Genomic DNA, 5,368 nt, shown 5'->3' on the forward strand with positions numbered 1-5,368 from the left:
GCAATGCTGCTCGTGACAACAAGAAGACTACAACAAGAAGACTAGAATTATTCCGCATCTGCAACTGGCCATCCGAAACGAGAGGAGTTAAACAAGCTGCTCTCCGGCGTCACAATTGCACAAGGTGGCGTGTTGCCTAATATACAGGCTGTTCTGTTGCCCAAGAAGACCGAGAAGAAGGCCTAAACGTTTCAAAGGCTAAGCTAAAAACCTACTTGTACATAAAATCGTCAAACCGTCCTTTTCAGGACGACCAAATTATTACCAAAGAATTGGAAAAATTTTACACTTGGGAATTTTTTGTAAATAGTAAATCATAAGAAAACTACTTAAAGATTGACATGTAAAGTTTTTCTTCTATATGCGGTATAAACTACAATTTGCTTCTTTAAAACTCCCCACCACGATGTGATGCTTTACACGCGGTGTCTGAAACCATTTCAGTCTGTTCAAGGCCATGTTAGAAATACACATTCCGTCTGAAAGAGTACGAACGACCGACATTTATTTTTAGTTACGATCTACATATTTCTGAAGTCCAACCAATAAAATTAAATACTTTTTGAAAATCTTCCTCCTTTTAAAACTAAATAGTGGTCCTGAAAAGGACCGATTGCTTAATAGGGGTACAGAATTTACAGTTTTTTTAACCGCCAAATCCGTAGAGGGTGCGGCCTTGCCTCTTCAGAGCGTAGACAACATCCATGGCTGTAACAGTCTTCCTCTTGGCGTGTTCGGTGTAGGTGACGGCATCACGAATTACGTTCTCCAAGAAAACCTTCAGAACGCCACGCGTTTCCTCGTATATGAGTCCAGATATGCGCTTCACACCGCCTCGACGAGCAAAGGCGGATAGCAGGCTTCGTGATACCTTGGATGTTATCACGCAGCACTTTGCGATGACGCTTGGCGCCACCCTTTCCCAAGCCTTTGCCTCCTTTACCACGACCAGTCATTTTTACTGTTTTATACTATTATTATCACACACAGCACGAAAGTCACTAAAGAACTAAATTCAACGTTTCGGCGTGCCCCTATTTATAGGTAAACGACAAAAACCCGAGAGAGTACGAACGATATGTTCGTTTCGTTCTTCGGTCGTCAAATGAAATGGCCTCTGTTTTTCTCTCTTTCTTTCACCATCCACGATTGCTATATAAGTGTAGCAAATGCTCTGATCGTTTATTGTGTTTTTAAACGTGAAGTAGTGAAGGTGAAATTTTGTGAAACCCAAATGGCTCGTACCAAGCAAACTGCACGCAAATCGACTGGTGGAAAAGCACCACGCAAACAACTGGCTACAAAGGCCGCTCGCAAGAGTGCTCCAGCCACTGGAGGTGTGAAGAAGCCCCATCGCTATCGCCCTGGAACAGTGGCCTTGCGTGAAATCCGTCGCTACCAAAAGAGCACCGAGCTTCTAATCCGCAAGCTGCCTTTCCAGCGTCTGGTGCGTGAAATCGCCGGACTTTAAGACGGACTTGCGATTCCAGAGCTCGGCGGTTATGGCTCTGCAGGAAGCCAGCGAAGCCTACTAGTTGGTCTCTTCGAAGATACCAACTTGTGTGCCATTCATGCCAAGCGTGTCACCATTATGCCCAAAGACATCCAGTTAGCGCGACGCATTCGCGGCGAGCGTGCTTAAGCTGACAGGGCATCAACTTGCAGTGTAGTACTCTATAATCGGTCCTTTTCAGGACCAAAACTAGATTCAATGAGATAAAATTTTCTGTTGCGACTATTTATAAAATAAAAACAAATAAGAACAAAATTCATATTCTATTATTATTATATTAATATCTTCAATCATACGTAAAAATAGTAATTCTGCCAGAGAAAGAATCAAAATAATCTTATTTTTATTATTAAATTCAAGAAGAGGTTATTACAATAATAAATATTTTTTATTTGTTCTTGATGCTAACGTCCAGTAAAACTAGCAGTAAAAGTGTCGTGGCAAGGGACGCTGAACTTTAAACACCTAAAAAAATCTAAATTACGCGAAAGACAGTTTGGAAATAATGAAATTACATTGATGAGAGCAATATTTATAAAATAACAGAAAATAATAAAATAAAATGAGCTGTTTTATATTTTTTTCTATGTGTTAACTTAAGTTGGAAATATTATTGAAGAGGTCGTACGCGACAATTGACACTGTCCCTTCAAACGTCTGTAAAAAATAAAAGTTATCTAAAATTCAGCATGGAAATTGGTTAATTTGGTTGGGGAATTTAATATCTATTACATAACAAAGGATAATAAAAAATTGTTGCTTCTTATTTTTTATTTGATTTATTTATTTGACTACATCGAGGCTAATGCATATATGGCGAGGAAATCGATTGATTTCCGAACAAATTATTTGAAAATATGCATGAAAGGTCTGATCTAATTAAGCAAACACATTAATAATTCAAGAAAATTTTATTTATTATATTAATATAATATTATTTAAGAAAGTATTTGTATTTTTAACGATAGAAAATTATTTCTGAATGCTGCCGTAAAGGAAACTTTTTCTGTAGGTTAATGTGAACTTAAATTAACTAATATAGTATCTTAATTAATAATATACGCTTCTTTCAGAAGTCTTTCTAAGGGATGAACGTTGCAATTTCAATAAACATTAGGAATTAGTAAAATATTTGCAATATTTCTTATTTTAATTGATGTTTTGTTATAAATTGGTCCAGTTAAAAATGTAAATATAAAACTTCAATCAACATTTGAAAGTCTCCAAATCCATATTACATCCTTTTAAAAATGTAAAGTGACGAAATAATTATTTAAAAGTTTAGAACAATTAAAACCTTATTTTTATTAATGATTTTAAATACTAAAAAATTAAAAAAAGTTTATACTTCAAGCCAACTTCGACATAGTAAACGACTGATGTCAGTAGCATTGTTAAAGTCTCTCCTCTCGATTCATAAGAGCAAAGGAGGTTGGTAGGCAGCGCGCGGCCGTTTTTAACAGAAAAAGTGTTCTCTGTGAATAAAATTTGATTCTTGCAGTTGCAACGTCCGCTTCCCAGTGGTTCCACGCCACACAGTTGAGAAGAAAGTGGTCCAAAAAAGCATCTGGATCCGGAAAGGCTAAGAAAGCCACTGCGACGCCGTCACATCCGCCAACTCAGCAAATGGTGGACGCTTCTATTAAAATTTAAAGGAGCTGGCGGTTCATCACTTCTTGCATAAAAAAATATATCACTGCCACTATAATGCGACGCCCAAAAGTTAGCGCCATTCATCAAGAATACCTAAAATCGGCCGTGGTCAATGGAAGCTTATCCAAACAAAGGGAAAAGGTGCATGGATCTTTCAAACTGTCGGCCCCGCCAAGAAGGACAAGGATCCGAAGCAAAGTCGAAGGTTTGTCTGCAGAGAAAAAGTTCAAAGCAAGAAGTAGCCTCTAAAAAGATTGGTGTCTCTCCAAAAAAACTGCTCTGGGTGCTACACAAAGCCCAAAGCTAAGAAGGGTGTGGCTACCAAAAAGACTGCCGAAATAAGAAACTGAGAAGGCAAAAGCAAGGATGCCAAGAAAACTGGAATCGTAAAGTCGAAAACGCCGCAACAAAGGCGAAGTGACTGCATCGAAGCCAAAGGCTGTAGTAGCGAAAGCCCCAAAGGCAAAGCCAGCGGTGTCTGCAAGACCCAAAAGACGGTGAAGAAAGCATCGGTTTCTGCTACCGCCAAGAAGCCGAAAGCGAAGACTACGGCTGCCAAAAAGTAAATTGGAAAAGTACAGTATTTGGTACATGTTCGCAATCAAAACTTTAGATTTATGATTTATAGATCTGAAATTTGTTTATACAATCCTTTTCAGGCTACAACGTTCTGTTGCAAGAGAAAAAACTTAATTTAAATATATTGTGTATTAAAATGTTCTACTTATTTATTAGCTGACGTTCGCAGCAACAATAAAACGCTTCATGTCTTGCGTTGCGTTATTGAATTACATTGCATATTGGCCGCATTCAGTTTTCGTTTCCGATATTTATTTGAACAGTATCACTCATATTGCGGGTAATACGTTTATTGGTAAATTCATTTCGATGATTGGTGATTGGTATATCGAAATGCATTTCTTTGGTATAACCATTGTGGCCTGAAAAGGGCCGTTTTGGATTGTTGTCCGCATCGCAGGAGCCAATTATTTGGAGCTGGTGTACTTGTAACAGCCTTGTTCCCTCATGACAGCATGCTTGGCCAACTCTCCAGGCAGAGCAGGCGAACGCCGTTGGATTTCCCGACTGGTGATGGTCGAGCGCTTGTTGTAGTGAGCTAGACGAGACGCTTCGGCAGCAATTCGCTCGAAAATATCATTTACAAAGCTGTTCATATGCTCATCGCCTTCGACGAAATTCCGGTGTCAGGATGGACCTGCTTGAGAACCTTGTAATGTAGATGGCATAGCTCTCCTTCCTCTTGCGTTTCTTTTTCTTGTCGTTCTTGGTGATGTTCTTCTGAGCCTTGCCAGCCTTCTTGCTGCCTTTCCACTAGTTTTCGGAGGCATTGTTCACGTTACTTATATTTTCACAAACACAATTCACTTATCTGATGTGGGCCCGAACGCGTTCACCTTTATACTTTTTTTTCGAGCAGTCAATTCAGTCTAAGTCACCCACCCCTAACTGAACGCGCCGGCAAACGGAAAAGTATAAATATTCCGCTGTCGGGGTTCGACGAGCATTCGTGTTCCGTGTGTAAAGTGAACTAAGTGAAATAAACGCAAAGCAAAATGTCTGGACGTGGAAAAGGTGGCAAAGTGAAGGGAAAGGCAAAGTCCCGCTCGAACCGTGCCGGTCTTCAATTCCCTGTGGGCCGTATTCACCGTCTGCTCCGAAAGGGCAACTACGCCGAGCGTGTTGGTGCAGGCGCTCCAGTTTACCTAGCTGCCGTAATGGAATATCTGGCCGCTGAGGTTCTCGAGTTGGCTGGCAATGCTGCTCGTGACAACAAGAAGACTAGAATTATTCCGCGTCGTCATCTGCAACTGGCCATCCGAAACGACGAGGAGTTAAACAAGCTGCTCTCCGGCGTCACAATTGCACAAGGTGGCGTGTTGCCTAATATACAGGCTGTTCTGTTGCCCAAGAAGACCGAGAAGAAGGCCTAAACGTTTCAAAGGCTAAGCTAAAAACCTACTTGTACATAAAATCGTCAAACCGTCCTTTTCAGGACGACCAAATTATTACCAAAGAATTGGAAAAATTTTACACTTGAGAATTTTTTGTAAATAGTAAATCATAAAAAAAAACTACTTAAAGATTGACATGTTGTACAGTTTTTATCTATATGCGGTATAAACTACAATTTACTTCTTTAAATACTCCCACACCACGATTGTGATGCTTTACACGCGGTGT

Source organism: Drosophila sechellia, chromosome 2R (genome assembly GCF_004382195.2).
Source record: "Drosophila sechellia strain sech25 chromosome 2R, ASM438219v1, whole genome shotgun sequence".
Lineage (NCBI taxonomy): Eukaryota > Metazoa > Arthropoda > Insecta > Diptera > Drosophilidae > Drosophila > Drosophila sechellia.